This window comes from Macrobrachium nipponense, chromosome 1 (genome assembly GCF_015104395.2).
Source record: "Macrobrachium nipponense isolate FS-2020 chromosome 1, ASM1510439v2, whole genome shotgun sequence".
NCBI classification, from domain to species: domain Eukaryota; kingdom Metazoa; phylum Arthropoda; class Malacostraca; order Decapoda; family Palaemonidae; genus Macrobrachium; species Macrobrachium nipponense.
The window spans coordinates 146,664,299-146,687,535 of NC_087200.1; the positions used below are offsets into that span (position 1 = coordinate 146,664,299).

Sequence of the window (23,237 nt, forward strand, 5' to 3'; positions counted from 1 at the left end):
TTGTATTCTACATAAAATTGCGCACATTTCCATATATAAAACTTTATGTAACGGCTAATTTAAAATGGTGCAAACATTACCACAATCGCACGTATGATTTTTTCGGAAGAGTTACCGCGCGGACGTAAGGAAAATGTTATTTTTTTCATAAATTCACCATAAATCGAAATATTGTGCTAGAGACTTCCAACTTATTACAGAATGAAGGTAGATGATTGAATATTACTAAAATATAAGAGTTTTAGCTTACAATTGCGTTTTTCGACCATTTCGGTAGAGTCAAAATTGACCGAATGTTGAAAATTTGTCACTTATCATTTTTTATATGAAAATATTTCAAAACTGATAAAAGCTACAACCATGGGTTGTTTTTAGTTGCATTGTGCATGAAATTGCGCACATTTCCATATATAAAACCTTATGCAACGGCTAATTTTAAAATGGTGCAAACATTACCACAATCGCATGTATGATTTTTTTCGGAAGAGTTACCGCGCGGACGTAAGGAAAATGTTTTTTCATAAATTCACCATAAATCGAAATATTGTGCTGGAGACTTCTAATTTGTTGCACAATTAAGGTAAATAGTTGAATATTACTAAAATATAAGCGTTGTAGCTTACAATTGCGTTTTTCGACCATTTCGGTAGAGTCAAAGTTGACTGAAGGTTGAAATTTTGGCACTTATCGTTATTTGTATGGAAATATTTCAAAACCGATAAGAGCTACAATCATGAGTATTTTTTTGTTGTATTCTAAATGAAATTGCGCACATTTCCATAATACTTCATGTAACGAATAATTTAAAACGGTGCAAAAATTATGTCCAAGTGACGAAATAATTTTTGAGATGTGTCACTGATACTTTTTAGTGCGATAAGAAAGAAATTCACGCTTGCGCGCTGCTGTAACGATTGTAAACAAAAACAACGCCTTGATCCGTGAACTCCCAGCATCCCACAAGGCGCATGATTCAAAAGTTTTCGGCTGGTAGGCCTATAAGTATTTTACCGCGAATTTAAAAAAAAAACTTTCTTGAGTCGACGTATGGTACGTCCATTTGGCATACGGGAGACATTTTGACTTGAACGTCTAATACGTCCATTCGGCGTTTAAGGGTTAAAGGAAAGGAAAAATGCATCTTCTTCAAGTAGGTCTGCAGCAAGGATGCATTCCCGCACATGTTTGGGGCATCTATTCTCATGATTGTTTGAGAATATTCTGTTGTTTTGTGGATCTCCAACACGCGGAAGTCGGTAGCAACATAATGCTTTGAATATGATGTGTGTGTGTGTGTGTATATATATATATATATATATATATATATATATATATATATATATATATATATATATATATATGTATATATATATATATATATATATATATATATATATATATATATATATATATATATATATATATATATATATATATATATATATATATATATATATATATATATATATATATATATATATATATTATATATATATATATATATATATATATATATATATATATATATATATATATATATAGATATATATATATATATATATATATATTATATATATATATATATTATATATATATAGATATATATATATATATATATAATATATATATATATATATATATATATATCTATATATATATATATATATATATATATATATATATATATATATATATATATATATATATATATATATATATATATATATATATATATATATATATATATATATATATATATAAATATATATATATATAATATATATATATATATATATATATATGTATATATATATATATATATATATATATATATGGAAGGACAGGGTGACAAGGAGATAGCCGGTCTCAGGTGATAGTACATTTATTGCCGACGCGTTTCGTAACACAGTTACATCATCAAGGCTAAAAGAGAAACAACACAAATTAAAAATACATGAAACATAACTTTGACTTTAAGAGTCTCAATGAATATACAAAAAACATACATAAAATGAAAGCAATTTAAAAAGCACCTGCTAGACTAAAAAGTTGAAGACTGAGTGATTCGGAGAGAAGGGAGAAGCAGCGAAGAAAGCCGGTTCAACTCAGATACAACTGTACAGAGGAAGTGTGTGAGTTCAACTTGGGCACTAACTGCTTAATAAACAACGACTCTAATATAAGCAGTTCGTCTAAACGGCTTGTTTTGGCCCAAGCCCAACACAGAGAAATCAGTATAATTGATGGTGGTTTTACAAATTTTTGCATGATTTCTGATATTTGAAAATTCTGGATTGGACACTCTGCAGCCAGTACAATGACTTACACCATTATGTGAATCAGCTCTGACTTTTAGCAATCGTTTAGTCGAACCCACGTAAGTCCCCAAATCACATCTGGGGCAAGTATATTTATATACGACTGACGATTGCAATATTGGGCAGAGTCTGTCTTTAATTTGAAAAGTGATCTTATTGTAGGGGATTTTTTGGATTAATATAACTTGCAACATATTAAAGTGTTTTTCAATTGCAGACTTGAGATTCCTTCTAAATTTGTTGTCTTGGATGTATGGAATACTGGCATATAGTTTCTTTCGTGGAACAGTGCTTATGGAAGGGGAGTCCGATAATTTCTTATTTAGAAAATTCTTGCAATGTTTGAAGAAAACATGTGAGGGAAACCAGTTATCGGAAAAATATTTAAACAGGAACAATATTTCTTTATGATACAAATCCCAGGAAGAGGTTAGAGTGTAAGCTCGATGGAGCAAGGTAAAAATTGAATTAAGTTTAAAATTATAAAAACAAGCACTATAAAAGTTTGAACCCAGACCAGAGAACGTCTTTTTTCTAAAAACGGAAGTGTTAAAACTATCACCACTTCGAAACACTAAAACATCCAAAAATGGTAATCGATCATTTTCCACTCTCTCTAATGTAAACTTGATATTAGGATACAATTCATTGATGTATGAGAGAAATTGATCAGCATGGAAAGCTGATTTGAAAAGAACAAAGGTGTCATCGACAAACCTTTTATACACAAGAGGATAAAAACCAAGGGGGCAATTTTCCAACATGTCCTCCTCCAGGGAGCACATGAAAATGTTGGAAAACGTGGGACCGAGAGGTGATCCCATTGCCCTTCCATCAACCTGTTTATACAAGAGATCATTAAAAATAAGGCAGTGTCCAGCACTGCTAATTGCAACAATTTCTTAAAAAGGCAACGATCATAGTTAAAATAAGTGTCATTAGGTTCAATAAAAATTTTATCTAAAATAACCTCTATTGTTTGCTCTACATTTGTTATATATATATATATATAGATTAATATAGAATATAATAAATATATCTATATATAATATTATATTATTTTATATATATATATATATATATATAACTGTAATAGTGTGGCACAGTGTCGTTATTCCAAAGAGTAATAACTTAATAAAACTTAAAGAAAGAAGGCACATATAATAAGAGAGAAAAGGGCACGAAATGGATAATGATTTTCTGAGCGAAGGGATTTTGTTACTCAAAACATTAGGCTTTTAGCCATCAGACATCTGGTTTCCATCTCCCCCAAAAAACCTCTGTCCGTACCGTTGTTAGAAAGAGGGAAGTACCAAACTCTTCAGAGCTCCACCTTTCCAAAGATAGGCCTCTGGTATCGACGAATCAAAAGCCATGAGTGCTGGTCATAAGACAGCCCAAAAGGGGTATCAGCAAATGACCTACGAGATTATCCAAGGGATACACCCCCAAAAGCCAACACATCAAGTAGGAGGCGTATACAAATTCAAAGCCTACAAATTACTGTAAAAGACATGACAGGAAGGCGGGTTTGTATAATGTCGGTAGCCACTAAGACACAAGAAGTCTTTCAGAAGTTACCACACCCAGTCCAAATCCAAGAAATCCAAAGACGGTGCTAAGAAGATATCATCCGAATAAAAAGGCAGACAGAGAGCAGAGAAAAAAGAGCAGAGAAGAAAACGACAGAGTGGAGAAAAGGGGGGAGACCACGAGTAAAGAACAGACGAGTGGTGCATCAGCCGAACAGAGAAGAAGAAAGACACAGAGTCCAGCGAAGAAGAATAAGTACAAAGTGTGGTGTGCAAGTCCATAGACAGTGAAAAGTGACAATCAATACTCAGTGGTATTCCCTCGTGCCTATAGACTCGTAATTGCAACAAGTGCCAATTAAGTTTTATCAGTCCAAAAGCCCAGTAACTCAGAAGGTGGAAAAACTTTTTGTAAGAACCCCGAACAAAGAATAAAGAAATGAGCTCACATTAATCTTCATTTCTCATCCAAAACTATAACCCTTTTTACTAATTCCAGATCAAGAGCTTTCAGCAAGGTAAGAAAAATTTATAAGTCTAAATCTCCAAAGTACAGCCTCCAAGTCGGCGCACATTACCTTAGGGCTGTGTGCGGAAGAGTAAGTACCGCCACATATATATATATATATATATATATATATATATATATATATATATATATATATATATATATATATATATATATATATATATATATATATATATTATATATATATTATATATATATATATATATATATATATATATATATATTATATATATATATATATATATATATATATATATATATATATATATTATATATATATATATATATATATATATATATATATATATATATATATATTATATATATATATATATATATATATATATAATATATACTATATATACACATACACATACATGTATATAGGATAGGATACTAAATCATAGCAGAACAAGACATTTTTTGCTAAGCCTCAAATAGTTTTAGCAGTTTATATTACTGAAAAACTAGCCTATATACTAAAACCATCATACCAACACTAACCTTCATGTAAGGTTATTTTACCTTATAGGTAAATCAACACTTACTCTAAGCACAACTTAGAGTAATAACTAACTAATTAGAATTACAATTTCAGCACCCAATTCAAAATGTTACTTAAAAGCCACCACTTAAAATGTAGCTCCGAATTTCAGACTAGCCTATTAGTATTACATTTTGCACCTGTTGCCAATTTGACTAGCCTTAGAATACGTATGCTAGGCTAACAACTTTAACTAATACTGTTACTAAGGGTTCACTACTAGGTAAATACTAGGAATTATCCGGCTTGGTTTATTTCGGTCATACTAAATATGGCAAAATAAAAGTAAATTGGAGTAGACTGTTTATCTACTTCTAGGCTAGGTACTTATCACCAAAATATTAGGTTACGGGCTACCAATAATAGCCTTTCCTAGTCTAAAATTACTCTTCCTGCTACTGCCTAGGAAATTGTAGACACCGTTATCTGAAAAGACTAAATTAATAATACAAAATGGAGTAGTTCTTTACTCTTAAGGCAAAAAACTCCCAAGATTATTTAAAAACACTTTTCGCGTTCGTAAAGACTAGCCTGGAACATGTATACCGATCAAGTGCTCTAAACAACAGGATGGGGTAACAAAACACCAGTTTTTGTACTCAAATTAAAATGTTCTTGTTCCACAGTTTTTAACCAAAATGTTTTACTAAATCTTAAAAATAAGCACTTAACTTTCAACTTTGGAGATTCCATGATTTTTGGAGAGCAACCTCAAAGAAAAATTCTCGAAATAAAGTAGCACTGTGTTGACCAAAGGAGTAGCCTAATGGATTCTTGAATTTTGGTATTTTAGCCGGCCAGAGCATAAAACAAGATGGGCGATGCACATGTGCAATAGTCACTTCTGTAGGTTTAGATGTTGAAAACTGGGTACAGGCACATTATACTCTATCACTTATCTTAGTGTTTATCATTATGACATAATACGTGTTTACCATTATGACATAATACCCAACTAAAAGATATTTCTTTGATATTAGCCCGGCCAGCGCGGGCCGCTGGCAGTTGGCAGTTGGCACACACTATGAAGGTATTTAGAGGACGAAACAGCGACTACACTATAAAAAATCAAGATATTATTTACCCTAAGGTTTGATAAACTATTTAAATGGTGTTTATTATAAAACAGTTATAAAAGACTTGACTTTTTTCTTGGAAATAAAATATAATATGAAAAACTTAGGTACAAAAAGAAAGAAAAAAAAATTTATATAAGAGCGTTTGTTTAGAGCGCGCGCTATTCCCGTTTGGGACCTGTCCTTGAGGACCCGAGCAAGGGAGTGAAAATGTTAATTATGTATTAACATAACTGGTTGTGACGAAGTCAGGGATCTATCTAAAAGACAAACATGATTAAGTACATGGTAACTGCACCAGTCACTGATTTTATCATTTAATTCATTCATGTGAGAAAAGCTGAAGATTACAAAATACGTTATATGCAAAAATGGCAGATGTTGCACAGCCCCTCAATATTTAGAAGGATGCTGGGATACTTTGGACATTTCAGCTGCAGAATTTATTTTTTTTATTATACTTTATGTATTTGATAATTCTATGTCAAAAATACAATTACCATAAGTTAGCACAATTTCTTTTAAATACTAAAAGTTGCTTGCCTTTCCAAGTGGCTCTAAAAGTTGTTGGCTAACTGTGAAGTCCGCTCCACTTAAATCATCCAAAACAATGCTTACTCCTTGCTTGCGGTGTTGCAGCACAATGTCAGAATAATTCTGGAAAAATAAATTGTTACAAATGAAATATTGTTGCTAGTACTCATATGTTAGTGATTATTTCAACATTATTCTTGTATTATATAAATACTCATGACCAAATCAGCTGAGCCATCACAGAAATTACAACAAAGCAACTTATCATTAACAACATAAGGGAATTAACGCAATAATCCAATCAGAGGTTCAGTACTGCTTGAGATGTTGGGTGGCAAATCTTACTAAAATGAAATCTCTCCCACCATCTAACAGATTATATTAATTCTAGTTTTTTTTCTCTGAAACCTAGACTAATAACTGAAGACTTAAAAATTTATGCAAATAAGAAACTTACCTGATCATGGCTAATTGGGTAATCCACCCCATTCTGAGTAATCAATCCATGTTTATGAGATGATGCTCTCCCAAATACAGTCACATTTGGTACAGTTTTTGCTAACTGTGTTGCTGCCCAACCAACACCACCTAGGGCAAAAAATATAAAAGATTCATTATTTCCTACATGATATACAAACCCTCGGTCCTCTACAATAGGAATTGCTTATGGCAAAGGAGGAACACAGCCATTAAAACTCTTGAACAAAGTAGTAGGCAGGGAGACCTGCCCGCAAACATTCAACTTTGCTTCCGGCCGTCATGCAATACAGACATGTTTTCGTGAGGTCTTGTCCGACTATCATTAAACTCACTTTTTCCTTGTGGGATCTTTTCCTTTATTGATTTATATATTGAATTACTGTTTAACATCTATTAATATTCTAACCCACTTTTTGTAATAGCTTTGCAACCGCCTTACCATAGCATGAGTGTCTCAGGGTCGCAGTATGGGTGTAACATACGTACACCACTATCACATCCTCACACCCTTTGATACTAAGGGCGCGACAGTATGTTGGTTGGTTACTGAATATGGCAATTGCACTTGCACTGTAGGAGAGTTTACTAGGAGAAAACTACAGAGCATTCGCCCTCTGTTTTTTCTCCCGGTATTCTTTTCTTTTCCTGTTTTCTCCTTTGGGAGAGATATCTCGATCCCTTGCCCCCTTTGCTAGCTTGTCGAGTAAGGAGGGTGGAGAGGAGGGGGGTGGGCGTTAGCAATTGGGTGACAATCACAGGGGTCTTCGCTCACTTGGGAGGGCAGTGCCCCTCAGGATGAGAGGAGTCTCTTTTTATTAATAATACAGTGGTATCTTGACCTACAAGTGAATTAATGTACGAGTTTTCCGAGGTATGAGTTCACTTGGTAAATTTTTTGCCATTTGTTACACGAGCAAAAAATTGAGGTACGAGCTTGATATGCCGCTGCTACGTAGATGGCGTAGAGACAAAAATTAAGAAAGCAAAGAAGAAAAAGTAAATATGCATCTTTTCCATGAATCTTTTACACAAACTTATACATTACTTTACTGTATTCAATAATATTGTATGTATTCTCATATTATTGTATTATAAAATAACTACTAACATAGCAGTCAATGTTTTGGTTTGAAAATCAGCTGATGGCGAATACAAGTTTGTTTCGCCATATTTAAATCAAGTCTGAGCAAATTTTCTTGCAGAAGTTCTAGTTAGCTTAAACAAATATCTAGATACTTGACTTTTATGAGACAAGGTCATTTTTTGTTAAACGACGTGTTTCTAAGTCGAAATATGACTTGAATACATCTCGCTGTGATTATGAAATAATTTTTTTTTTCAACAGATTACGTTGGCAGCATATTTATTGAGTAAAAAAAATTACAAGAATTTGTTCGCTTATTTCACATTTATTTCACTGTAATACAAGCTTTACGTTATTTATCTTTTATCGGCGTGAAAACAACAGTAAAATATGTTCTATCAAGCCCAGTAGTAGTTTTGATTATAATTATTTTCTCTAAATTTTATCTATGGTTGTGTTTGATGGCATAAGTTTACGGGAGTTTTATCCTTATTGCTGATGCACGATAATAGTCATAGCAACTTGAACAGTTTTATCAGCTTCAGCTACAACTTGGTTTAAAGTTAACAGAATATTTCCTTGTTGATCTTTGATCTATAGCGTATAAAGTTATTACATAAAAATATCTCAGTCCTGAGCTACATATCGTCATTTATAACCTAACTACGGTAATTGTTTACTCTCTTACGATGGTTGAAATACAAGCCAAACGGCTGTTGTTGTTATCCAATTCGGTTGCACTTAGCAAAAAAGTTGTTTCTCGTTTGGTTGTTTATGGCTGCACACATTTCTGCAACGAGTATAATGGTAAAACAATACTTTCATCATTCTCTTTTCCTGTTTTTGAATTTATTTAACTAGAAGATGGGATAAAGTTAGAATATCGTAATCTGGTCTCTCGTAAAATCGGATTATCGTAAAACAAATTATCTCAACTTGAACACTGTATAAAACCTTATTATATCTTTACATACTCTTTCTATTATGTTTTCATACAATATTTGTTATTTAGAAATGTATTTTCCTTATTTAATAACATGAAGCATAAAAATATGGGGTGGCATTTGGAGGGTTGAAACGGATTAAAGGCATTTTAAGTATTTTCAATGGGGAAAATTTATTTGATGTGAGAGCAAACGAGCTACGAGTTCGGCCACGGGGCAAATTAAACTCGTAGGTCAAGGTACCACTGTCAATGGACCCCCCTTATTCGCGTTCTCTGGATTCGCGGACTTTTCTCTGGAACATTTTCCCATATTATTCGCAGAAAATTTGGCTATTCGCGGTATTCTTCTATAAGAAATATCCACAAATTCCTGTTTTTTTTTTTATCGAATTCATCATAAAATGCACTTTTTGTGATAAAACTATTAAAAAAAACCATGTATAAAAATTTTTAGTGGGGTTTTCTTGAGTTTTAACTAACAAAATAGGAGGTTTAAAGCATTTTTATAGGGGTTCCAACTATTTGCAGGTTCTAACTATCCACGGGGGTCTAGTAGGCATCCCCCGCGAATACGGGGGACCACTGTATTTTCTTTTTTCTTCAAGCTAACAGTGAGCAGCCATAGAACACAGCATTACTATATGTTTGGATATCTCACCGTGTTGGTTATCCTAACCCTTGGGAGTGTATCTGTGACACTCCAGCATGCTGCAGCAGCACTGAGTGTGTGTGCAGTTCCACTGTTGTCCCTATCACGGGACAGCTTCTACTCCCAGCTGCCATGATTCCTGTCTCTACTGCTACTGATGTTTGATCATCATACTGTAGCAGAAGCCCTGTGGAGAATGTCATCTTCCACTGCCCTTCCCTTCCTTCTCTGAGGCTCAAGGAGGTCCCAGGAAACCAGATTGGCCACCTTGGCCTAAGAAGAGGTAGGGTACCCGCCCACCTCAAGAGGCCATCCTGGAGGATTTCTAAGGGGTTGCCTCCTCCCGAGGAGGCAATGGGATTTCTTATCCAACTCCTCCCAATCTTCGGGCTCCGGAACCGATTTGCATACCCCAGGGTTTTGTGTTTTGGGAGCTGTAGGAGCGCAAGCTTCGGTTTGTATTCGGGTCACTAGTCTAAAGGTTCACCACTAAACTGGTCTTGTGTCGGCCACTCGTTCCTGAATCATTCTGAGTGCTCGTGTTTCTAACAATTTGCAAGCATCCCAAACTGTTGACAAAGAGACCTCTCATCGTCCAAGATCAGGCACAGGAAGAGAGAAAGGGCAAGACATTCACGTGTTCCGTCTCTTCTTACCAACACAACTGCTAGCACTCGCTGAGTGCTCACCAGCGCTCGGCAGCTTCCCACCTGATGCCTCGATTCTGAGTAGCTCCATGGAACTTCTAAGGTAATACATCTCTCCTAGGAGGCAGTGGTTCTCTCTGTGGCAGGGATCCAATTCCCATTCTCCAATGGTGTCTAGCATTTTTGGGAGCCTCGAATGCACATTCTATTGAATTGCACTCTTGATCCAGTTCTTAGATGTCTACATTTAAGACTGGTTCTGTGCCTGTTCCTCCTCAACTAGGACCACTCCCAATGATCGTTCTTGTGAGATTCAGGAATCTCGCCAAGTGCTTGAATTTCTTGGAATTTCTGGGACTCATCAAGTTCTTGGTTTCTTGTGATTTCTGAGCACTCGGGTGAGACAAAACACTCCCGACAAGTGTTCTTACGAGATTCAGGCATCTCACCGAGCACTTAAAGTCCTTAGAATTTATGGCACTCATTGAGTGCTTGGTTTCTTGTGATTTCTGAGCACTCAGGCAAGACAACACTCTCAATGATTGTTATTATGAGATTTGGAAGTCTTGCCGAGCACTAGAATTCATTAGAATTTCTGGCACTTGTCGAGGGCTTGGTTCTTTGGAATCACAAGTACACAGAAGGCAAGAGATGGCACCGCCAATTATTCTTCTTATGGGATATAGGTCTCACTGAGCGCTTGATTTACTTGGTATTTCTGGCACTTGCCGGGTGCTCGGATTCTTGGGAATTCTGAGCACTCAAGACATTCCCGATGATTATTCTTACAAGACCGGAGTCTTACCAAGCGCTTGAATTCATCAGAAGTTCTGGCGCTTGCTATGCGCTCAGATTCTTTGAAATCATGAGCGGTCAGAGGGTAAAAGAATTCTACCAGTACAGTAAAAGTGTGACAGGCTTCTCATCTCTCTTCCTTTGGGTTCAGAATAGGACTCAGACCTACACCTACTGGGCAGGCGCCTGATGTGGTAGTCTACACATTGAGCTTCCCTTCTATTTTTCTTGTTAGAATCATAGAAGCAATCCTGCTCCTGCCTCTAGCAAGGGGAGGAAGGAGACTTTGGCAATAAAGCAAACCCTTCTCAGTTCTCTGCCTTAATGTCTTCGACTCCTAATATTCTTACTAGACTTTTTAGTACGAGTTACGATTCCTCACTCATTTCAAAGAGGCCCAGAAGTCTTACTCTTGATCTTGCATTTCTTATACTCTGATCAATTTGTCAGAGGCAGTGCACTCCTCCCTCTTTTGACTAAGAGGAGTAGCCCAGGTGTGCTGGATTCTAGTCAGTTCTAGAGACACTCAGATTCCTCCCTCCATTAAGGGAGTCTTTCTATTGTAAAGGACAGAGGGTTTGTATATCGTGTAGGAACAAATCACAATTTTTGAAAGTATATTGTATTTTTTCTAATTATACAAACCTGAGGTTCTTTTTCACTAATGCCCACCTCATGCTACCCCTTAATCTGAAACTGGGCCAAAAGGCAATGCGAAATATATTTACTTCCCGTCAGGCGGGGATACCAGATAGTAGTTACTACTGCCTAACAACCTTGTTCAAGAGTTTTAACAGCAATGTTCCAGCTTCACTGTAAGCAATTCCCACTGTAAAGGACTTCAGGTTTGTAGTTATGAAAAATACAATTTACTTTTAAAAATTGTGATATTGCAATTTTCATTATTTGATATAATACCTCTAAGTATTTAGCTACATGTTTTGTCATTTTTATCCTTTTTAATAAATATGATATACTAGAGAATAGAAGGTTGGTAAGTTTTGAACTATTACTCAACATGTGATATACTACATGGACTTATTAAGCCTGCTGCACAAAGTAATTGATGGATTTTTATTGACAAAGTCCCATGAGAGTTTCAAAAAATGTCTACTAGGAAACTTTTTTGTAGTTACAACTTGCATAATTTAAGCGCCATAAAAATATAATTTTTAAAAGACAGGTTCCATACAAGCCCATTACGTACTTGTATGTCACAGCCTTCTTGCATAATGTCAAAATTTCCAGACAATTCATTAAAGAGGAGATGAATTTTTTCTGTCCCAACATATGGTTCATGCAACCCTGATTCCAAGCTGCAATGATTGGCGAGGGAAAGGGAATCTAATTTTTACAGAACCTTGATAGCTACTTGGGCGAGTTTACATGCAGTGGTTTTATAATGGCTAACATTGGACCTCCTGGAATGAATGGAACTAATGGAATAACAATCACATGGTACTCAGGAGCCTTGAATACTAATGAAGGTGATGAGACGAAAAGGAACTTTGTTACAAAAAAAATATATAAATAAATGAATAAACAAGCAGCAAAAAATTATATTTTTATAATAGAATAAGGTTTTGTATATACCGACCCAGTAATTATATAGCGATAGTTTCCAATGTATGGCAGCCTAATTCAAATCTAACGGGTAGCGCTTTGATTGTTCAGGGTAGATATACATTGCCATCCCCCTGCGGCAATACTAGTAACAACTTAGCAAAGCACTTCATTCTGTTTCATGCATAATGTCCATCAGAAGGGAGGTGGGTGGGTTCTGATCATATAATTACTGGGTAAGTATATACAAAACCTTATTTTATTATAATAAATATCATTTTTGTATATGAGACTTACCCAGTAATTACCTATATAGCTGATCTCACATTGAAAGGAGGTGGGATCATGGACACATTTCTACTCCAAAGCATTACATCATGTAATGAATTTGAAAATAGAAAAGTTGCTAGCATTAAAAAAACAACACTTGTCATTCATATTAGTTAAGAGAGCTATGAAGATGAACACTCCCTCTGGTTGGCACTCATCTCGACTCGTAGTAGCATGACAGTAGAGCCAAGGGTCGCCTCATACTTAGGAGAAACTTTGCAGCGAGGGGAATGCTCCTATGGCTAACAAAGTATGATAGGTGCACACCCTTGCCCTGGGCATAGCACCAAAATAGAACAACCAGAAAACACTGACACTGAAATAAAGTCAAGACCCATCCACTGAGAGTGGTGGGTGCTTCAGGTACACTATACACCCTGACTCTCAATACTCAGCACCTTACTGAAAAGGTGAAGAGATAATAGGAGAACATCCTGTGCTTCCTTCCGTGATGACATGCCAGTCACTAAAAATGGTCTCGAGGTACTGAAAATTTTCGAAACTTTTTTTAAGCCAACATAAAAAATATATTAAGCACAGATTGCTTACACCTCCAGCAGCTTGATGGCAGAATGGGCGTAAAGAGCAAATAACACCTGAAAACTAAGGATGTACAGGTTATTCTTCTTATGAAGTCCACATAAAACTAGAAGACCACACGTTTAGACAGTGGAAATGACAGGTTTTGGGAGGAACTCTTCTCTTCACACTGGCAGCAGAGTTACCAGGCTACGTCTTCCAACTTCACTCCAATTCGGGGTTAACAACTAGTAACTGAACACTTTACAAATTAGAAAAAAGAAAGAATGTGGAGACAAACCACGTTGTTTTTGTCCGAAAAATCATTCTATATCATTGCAGTGGCCTATGGATCAATTGCGACATATCAGAAGACTTACAGACTTCTGTGTACCGTGGGTACACAGAAAGAGATAACGTCTAATGAGACATCTCTGTCCAATGATTCTCGCAATAGCAACTGTGGAGCACAAAATATCAACCATAAGAGAGAATCCAGAGCCAACCAGAGACTTGAGTCTGTGATGGCTGGGCAGAGATCTGAATTAGAAGTTAATCCTCGACAGAAGAGAAACAATACAACAACAAACAAAAACTCGGTAAGAACGCAGTACTCTGCTCCTTACTTGACTCTGTAAGCTGAGAGTGTCCAACACAATCAAAAGGGAAAGAAAACCCCCTTGGCCAGTGATAATGCCAACACTGTGGTGTTGTTGCCAAAACAATACCACTAGTCGTATTAAAATCAAAATCGGAAACTCTTGGGAGCCCGATAGGCTGTCCTGAGTTCAGCCTAATTCTTCTTCACTTCAAAGGGAATGTGAGTGTCAAGTAGAGTTCACTAAGCAAAAAGTTTGTGAGAACTTGCCACTTCTCACCAGATGTCTCTCTAGTGATTGAAACTTCTGTTTGAATGGTGGCTAACGAAAGGTGCCCTAGTGTTGAAGATGAACGAGGAGAATGTGCCGTCCGGCATCAGATGCCTCAGATGGGGCAGAGCGCCTGTAGGGGGGACACGCTCTCACAAAAAAAAACGCCCAATACAAGAGAGATTCAAGAGGATAGGCACTAATACCTGGTGCTCATCATGAGAATCTGTACTATTCTAATGAGCGTCTAGGAAAAAAGTATTTGAGAAGGCTCAAATATACAAACGCAGGATCAGAATTCTAATTCCCTTCCTCTTTAGCAGACAACAAGTCTGTATCTCCACCTTTAAGAGCATTGTGAAGGCGAGTGAGTCGACACACCTGGCTGCAAACGCTTGAGAGAGGAATGGCTATCAGAAATAAAAGGTGGCTTAGGATGCTTCCAACGTCTATGTGCTAGCACAGGGCATTCAAAATTATACTAATTAGGTAAAATAAGTAACCTTCCTTTAATCTGATGCCTACTGAGCTCCATTCGCTAAACGCCTGTCCAGCGGCATTCAGTCACATCCTAATAAATTATGACAAGTTCAACCAAGGGGGAAAAAAACCCCTTCGGACTCCCTTCAGTCAAATCAGCTGAGTTGCAAGTTGGAAACTGAATGAGAGTCGAATCAGCTGAGTTATGAGTCAAACATTGATTGTGAGTCAAATCAGCTGAGTTGTGAGTCGAAAATTGACCGAGAGTCGGATCAGCCAAGTTGCGAGTCAAACATCGATTGTGAGTGAACTGAATAATACCTCTTCAGAGGTCAAGAGACCAAAGAATCTATTCGGTGATGAGCCACTGGAATAGGATGACAACTGTAAACTAAGATACGCCTTTCCAGTGGCGTTCCGTCGAAACTTATAAACTCACGACAAGTTTGACCGAGAGGGGAAAAACCCTCCTCACTACACATCCAACAAGATGCCTTTTCGATGGATGTCTGCCGATACCTGGGAAAAGCTACAGGTTCGACTGAGATGGCAACTACCAGGGGCAACCCCCTCGGACTCCCTTCGACTACCAGTATGTCCTCTCCTAGGCTTTTCTTGGCCGTGAGAAGGAGCAGGACAGTGCCTTTAAGTGTAGGAGATCCAAGGGGCCAGATAGCCACCTCCTCTAAGATACATACAGAGATGCCTTTCCGGTGGCTGGTTGTCGTTGTCGATACCGGGGACCAACAAGCAACAGGTTCGACTGAGGGAGTGACTACCCTTATGTAAACCCCCGACCTCCCTTGGACCTCCGGTATGTCTAGCAGAATCGAGGGACAAGTAGCCGCCTCCTCCACTGCACAAAACGTCAGTGTTACATTGATAATTCACGATAATCGAAATAAAAGCTGGCAAAGGCATAGGAAGGAAGCGATGGAACCAGGTGCGGGAGCAAATGACAAAGATCGAAGGAGTAAAAGGAGAGAATTGGCGTTAGGTTTGGGAGGCAAAGGGAATTGGCAGGCCACAGACGGGAGGTGAGAGGAGAAATGCTGGCACCTTTGGTAATCTCGGTTACTGATTACTTTCATGAAAATAATCGATAAGTGATCGATTACTAACTACATACTTTCTATATATCACTACAGGGAATTCTGGCATCTAGGCCTGCAACATTCATAATGTATGAATATATTAGCCTTTCATATACTCAGACATGCATCTAAAAATAATGTAAATGTATGCATAACTCCAAAATAATGATAATAATTTCATATCAACAAGTTGTTTTCGCATCAGGTATCGAAGCCAATCGGACTAAAGAAATGTAAAAACACTGCTTTTATTCTCCAATTAGTGTTAAACAAATAAAACAAATATTATTTACAAATATATTAAATAGCATTTCATATATTCAGATGTATTTTAAAATAACATAACCTTCTAAAATATATATACGTGTATATTCATATCACAAACGTTTTCATATTAAAGTCTCAAAGCAAATTTGACTCTATAAAAGAAAATCTACAAATACCGATTACTCAAAAAGAAATCACTATAAAAATTATCAGGAATGAAAGTAATTACAATCGGTAACCGATTACGTGCCCCGCTAATTGGTTAGACTCTCAGCATTAGAGTGGCCTGTGCTCCAGTCTAAAGGACGTGAATAGCCGCCTGTGACATGCTCCTATAGTGTGTCAAGCGAGCTCAAGGCTATTTGGTAAGAAAGATGTGAAACATTCACAATTGCGTGACTCGAGGAAATACCTCTGTGGGCCGAGGCCATGTAAGACTTCTCTCTCCAAGCCCCCATATCCAAATATTAATATCACTCTCTCCTTAATACTATCAACCTCCACACTTTCAGTTTCTGCAAAGGAAAGTGATAGAGTGTCAAAAGCACAGTAAACAAAACAAAATGTATTGGCCTAATGCAAACGTTTGGCCTAAAAGAATGTCTTAACATTCACAAATTATTTTAAGGTAACTATATTTACCCACGGCTTGTGACTCTAATAGCCTATGGCTGGTAAACAAAATCCTAAAAGCCAGGTATAACCCAAGGGAATTGTGCAACCTTCATGAATTACTTTTAAAGGTAACTATAAACCGGTGACATGCAGTAGCCTAATCCCGGTAAGTAAATAATAAATGCAAAGGTTCAAAGATACAAGAATAGAATAACATTCGAGAATTATTTTAAGGTAATTACTCACCAGTGTCAGGCTAATGACCAATGGCCGGTAAACAAAATCTAAACACAAAAGCTTGGCCTAAAGGAATGATGTAAAATCACGATTACTTAAGGCAATTATTAACCGATGACTTGCGTATAGCATAAGCCCGGTAAGTAAAACACATATGCAAAAGTATTAGGCCTAATTGAATGGTGTTACAGTCATGGACTACTCCCGGAGGATACAAATATCCGGCTTGATGATACGTAATCTGAATTAAACAAAGGACAAAACTCATCCTGCTACGAATGCGTTCCAGTGTTTGCGTAACACTACCGAAATCCGGTGATATAACCGGAAAAAGAACAACAAGCTGCTGTAAGCACTTGATGTTTAGTCAAGCACGGCAGGAAACAGAATGAAATGCTTTGCTAAGTTGTTCCTAGTATTGCCGTTATGGGACGGCACTGTATATCTACACTGAACAATCAAAGCGCTACCTGCGAAATTTGAATTAGGCTGCTGTACGTTGGAAACTATAGCTATATAGTTACTGGGTAAGTCTCGTATACAAAAATCACACATACACACACACGCACAGTGGAATGTGTCAAACTTGACCAGCTACTACCAAAGGAGTGCCACAGATTATATCAAGAGAATTTTGAGCCCTCACAAAAAAAATCTTATAAAAGTTTGTGATATCTCCAGGAAGAAGCATTCAAAATAGTTCTGTACTGACTTCCAGATTTCTTTTAAACAATAAAGTTGATAGTGTCCTTCCTTCATGATCACTCATTTTCACCCAGGAGGCTTCTTCCTCAAGGACATGCTAATAAGCTCTTCATGTCATTTGTCTTGGCCATAATGGAAAAACATTATTGTTAACTGCTTAATGACCCCAAATGATCTCAATAACTGAGAAACCCCAGGCATCTTGCTTTCTGAAGATACTCCTCCTCAGCTCTGAAAGAGTTGAGGAGGAGGTTCTCCTCATTTATAGCCTACAGGGCAAGAGATAAAATGGAAAAAGTGTGCAGTACAGACTTTAAAATATTATTCTAATTTTCATGTAGTAACTTGATTTGAAAGGGCATATATCCCAATTACATGCCAAGTAGAGGCTAAAGTTAATAAAAATGACAAAATTTAAATCAATTTGTATTTTTCATACATAACAAACCTGAGGTTTTAATGTAAGGAGATTTCTCTAGCGCCAGCTAGAGTCCAGTTATTAATAGCACAAGGTTTTGGTGGCAACAGGAGACATCCAATGGGGAAGGAGGTGGGTGGAGCCCAACCTGACTTCCTTCCAACATATGCTGGACATATTAGTTCTCTCTTCACTGCCTTCCAAGCAATATGGCACTGCCTTTCCCTCCAAGAAGCAGCTTCAGAGTAAGATCTCTCAAGGGGAGATCATAAAAAGGGTTTGTCAGGCTCCTAAGGAATCAAGTTCCCAACATGGTGGTTTAAGAGATCTTGGAGGTGCCTTTCTCTCAGTGCTTGAAAATCCTCTTTAATTTCAGTGAGGCACCCAAGCCTAGACCACATATTTCAAACACCTAAGCTAAAGCCAAACAATACCCTTCAATAGCTGATGAAAATCTTTGTTTCTTTGATAGGTACAAGAGGGTTAAAAAAAAATCTACCTCCCAGAGTAGAGGCTTAGATTGAATCACGGGTCCTTTCATTGCAACATTTTTAGAGAGTATTCACCACCTATTATTATTATGTATTGGTATTAGTTAGAAGTAAATTTCTTTTTAGAAATATGGCCTCTATTGCTTCCACTGACAACCGGCCTGCTGGTAAGGAGAACTCTCAATTGGGCCAGACAGTCTGGGATTGATTGATTGATTGATTGTGTATTATATCTGGCGTCACAACATTTGGGTAATTGACGCTGAAATAAATTAAATTAAATATAAAAAAATAAATTTTTGATAAATTTCATAAAAAATATATAAATATATTATATAAAAATTTTGTTCATATATAAAAGTTCTTACATAGACAATCTATGTATAATTTAAATTTGGTTAAGGAGGCCCGCCTCCCTCATAAAAATATATAACTGCTCTATATTACAATCCTTTCCAAGAATTGTAGCTAGGATAAATTACCTACTCTGTCACGACCCCAAGACATGAACCTATGTCTCAAATTCCCAAGTATGGGACATTCAACCAGCAAATGTCTCACAGTCAAGGGCACAGTAGTTCTCGCAAAACGGAGGATTTTCACGAGACATCAAGAACCCATGGGTGAGTCTTGTATGTCCAATCCTCAATCGTTTCTTGTCTCCTTGGCATATATGGATATGACCAAGGAGACACTGAAGACGTGATACTACGCATTTTTTGATTGTTTAAAATATCCTTCCACTGGGACTGCCAACATTTTTAATTCTCTGACCTACTAGAGGATACAAATCCCGATATGGTAGTAGGCATCTTGTGGGTTCTGGGAGCTGACAGCAGACTTTGCAAGTTGGCCAGCTTTTCTCATTCCCAGCCACCCTAACATAGAAAGGCACCCAACAGAACTTCATTTCTTTCCCTCTTCTTTTTAGTAAAAGCAGCCATTCCAATATATCTAAAATCAGAGGGTTTAAAGGGTTAAAAGATTCCAGTGACTGAAGAACACTTCTTGGAGTCACAATATATAATAAAATTTTACTTTCATTCCGAATTAAAACTTCCTTTAAAAGCCTTTAAAATTCCATATAACTCTGCTGTAAAATTGATGCAACAGATGATAACCTGCCACTCCTCTCTACATCAGGGAAGACTACACCAAAGCCGACGCCAGCATCTGACTTTGAGCCGTCCGTGAAAACTGCAGTGGAGTCATCATGTTGCAAGGAATGTTCTAAAAATATTGACCGCGTGGCCTCACTGGACAATTCTGTTTTGGTAAAATTGAAATATCTGCAGAATTTTACCTCTGGGAAGTTCCAGGGGGGACTAACTGAATATTTTGCTGGTAAAATCTCGACCCTTGGCATGTTTAATTCACGAACAATGGTATTGACTCTAAAAGCAAATGGAAGAGGTTGCTTGGGGTGATTTTCATAACTCTGCCAATGCCTTTCATCATACAAATGCTGGTAAAGACTTAGGTAGCCTCTGGAATCTATACCAGCTCCGAACCAGCAGACGCTTGTAATGAAGATCCAGTGGCACCTCATCAGCATCTACAAGCATGATTCTCGGTGGGAGATAATTTAAATGCTCCAGTACACAACCGTATTCCTCCATGATGAATTGAGTTGAGCATTTTAAGGCTATTTGGCTTTGCAGAAGTGTACACCTCACACCCGTAACTTAATTTTGAAAAGACCAAGGCTTTATATAATCTCATCTGAGTTCGGTCTGCACCCCACGAAGTGTGACACGGCTTCAGCAAATTCATTGCTTTTAAGCATTTTGCCTTAATATATTTCAGATGTGGAATCCAGGTCAGCTTGCTATCAAAAATCAAGCCAAGAAACCTTGTTTCACCCCAACACATGGAATTCTCTGCCTATGACTGAATAGATCTGGATCAGGGTGGATTCCCCATTATACGACAAAAGTGCATAGTTCCACTTTTACTGGCGGAAAATCTAAAACCATTAACATCAGCCCACTTTACTATATTATCAATGCAGAGCTGAAGGCGGCGTTCAGACCACTGCCATCCTTGATGCTGCAAAGGAAAGGTCGATAGGTCATCAACAAAAAGGGTGTATGTTATATATCTGGGGAATTATTTTAGAAACCCCATGATTACCAAGGCAAACAAGGTTACACTTAAAACACATTCCTGTGGTACTCCTTCTTCTGATTGGGGAATCATCTGACAATGTTGCTCCAACCTGAACCTGAAATATCCTATTTTTTAAGAAAGCCTTAATAAAGAGGGGCAAATTGCCTCTCAGGTTACATTCATAAAGGACCCTCAAAATGCCAATATCTCCATGTTGTATTCATAAAGCCTTTCTCTAGGTCAAACAAAACAAAAGAAAACAGATGTGATGTGATGCTGCTTGTTGGCAAAAGCTTCACATATTCGTACCAATACATAGTTGTGGAATGCATACTCCGAAACCACACTGGTACTTTCCAAGTACCACATCAATCGTGTGTTCACCATTTTTTCCATGATCTTACACAAACAAGAAGTTAATGCGATAGGACGATAATTTTTTGTCTTGAATGGATCTTTTCCAGGTTTCACAAACGGCAGTAATTTCAACAATTCTCCCAAAGCTTGGGGAAGATATGTTCTCGGTAAATTCTGTTAAATTAGGCTTAATATTTTGAAAAAAAAAAAAAGTCCTTGGTATTTTTCAGGAGGGTATGCTTAATCATTGAACAATTATGTTATATCGTCCAGTCAGGAGCTGATTCATTACATTATTCAAGGCCGATTCAAATTCTCTAATAGTAAAAGGAGCAATTGTATTGCTCATGTTTCTTAAGGTATTAAAATCAATTTCGACCTGTTCTATTATCCGTCTTTGAGCTGAATAGGGGTTCTATCATCATTTTTCTTCGCAACATTAGCAATGATTAGCAAACTCATTTGCCACTAACTGGGGGTCCTGCTACCTCACAACCAGTCACCTTTGATAACGGGAGGTTGACAAGGAGTAAACTTGCCTGCTATTTTTCTAACTCTCTTCCAAACTAGAGTCAGAGGAGTTTTCGAATTTAGTGAAGATATGAATATCGTCCAAGATTCTTTTCGTGCTTTTTTGATTTCCATGCGAAAATGAGCTCTCGCTTTTCGAAATTCTACACGATAATACTCACATTTTCGTCTGCGGTACCTGGTGAAGGCAGATCTTATATTTCTAAGACAGTCTGGGAACCACTCCTAAAGAGGACAATGAGGCCCTATTCATCACCATCACATTAGCAGTGACAAACCTTCTCTGGTGTCAGATGAATGATGGTGAAAGAGGGAAAGGCATACACCTCAAAATCATCCCAGATGTGTTGAAAACACTGATCCTCTAAGAGGCTGAAACTTGTAGGAATGAGTTATAGTTTGACACCTTGTCATTCATATGGGCTGCAAAACGATCTACAAACAGAATCATACTAGAAACCACTGGCATCTTGGAATAAGAAATGTCAACATCCTTAGAAACCTTCGTAGAATGCTTGTAATGTTGTCTGATTAAATAAAAAGAACAATAAAGCCTAGATGTCTATAGTATATGTACAAGTATAATCAAGGGAAAACATTCGACCCCAACAGCAACAGTAAAGAATATAAAGATCTTGATCATATCTGGCCATGAAGCTATGGCATATCTTAACTTGAAAACCCCTCTACATCTATGAAGAGGGATTTTTATTCTTGAAAAGTAACTCAATATATAATCAATAAACATTCATCAAATATTATTCAAACAATACAGTAGCAATATAACTAAAACAGGCAATAATGTAACAAAACAATACAAGGATAAAGAGACAAAGTTTGTTAGGAAGGTTCAGTAAGAAAATATATAAATTCACATTAATGACACATATGACCAAAACCAAGATATAAATGCTGTGCACCTTAAATATATAATTACCAATACGTACATGCGAAAAGTAACAAAACAATTTGGAGTACTGCTTAGACTAAGGAGAAAGTGAGCTTAAACCTGGTCTTCCTCAACTTCATGTGCCATTTTAACAATCTCTCTGTCAACTTGTTTTGCCATTAGAATAATTCTTTACCTCTCCACTGACCCCTAGGGAGCCTTGAAATCATGGACCTATTTCATTCACAAATTCTTCCAGTATGCAAAGTCTGGTGGCCCATTAATTCTAAAGTTATTACTTGACCTCAGTTGCAGTGCAGATGAACGTTCTAATGTTCTCTACTTAATTTTTTTTTAATATGCAATAAACCGCAAATGAGTGACTGTGGATCTTGGGCTGAATGAAGAAAGTGTAGGCAAAATCAAATCTCTCAGACAAGTTGTAAGTTATGAAAACTCTACAGCCACAATAAATGATCCATTGTTCTATTGGTGAACTTGTACAATCTGGGATGCATGGGCAATCTGCTGGCACTGAAGGAAGGGTTCTTCTTTTTTGGTCTACACATAGAGAATATGGGAATTTTTAAGCATACAGAAAACTATGTAAAAATAGAGGGTTTGTTGTG

The 23,237-nt window shown here is 36.8% G+C and overlaps 1 protein-coding gene across 1 annotated transcript in view; it reads left to right on the plus strand.

Annotated features, from left to right (window-relative positions):
- LOC135218966 (synaptic vesicle membrane protein VAT-1 homolog) overlaps positions 1–23,237 on the plus strand; it is a 104,792-nt gene that overhangs the window by 61,884 nt on the left and 19,671 nt on the right.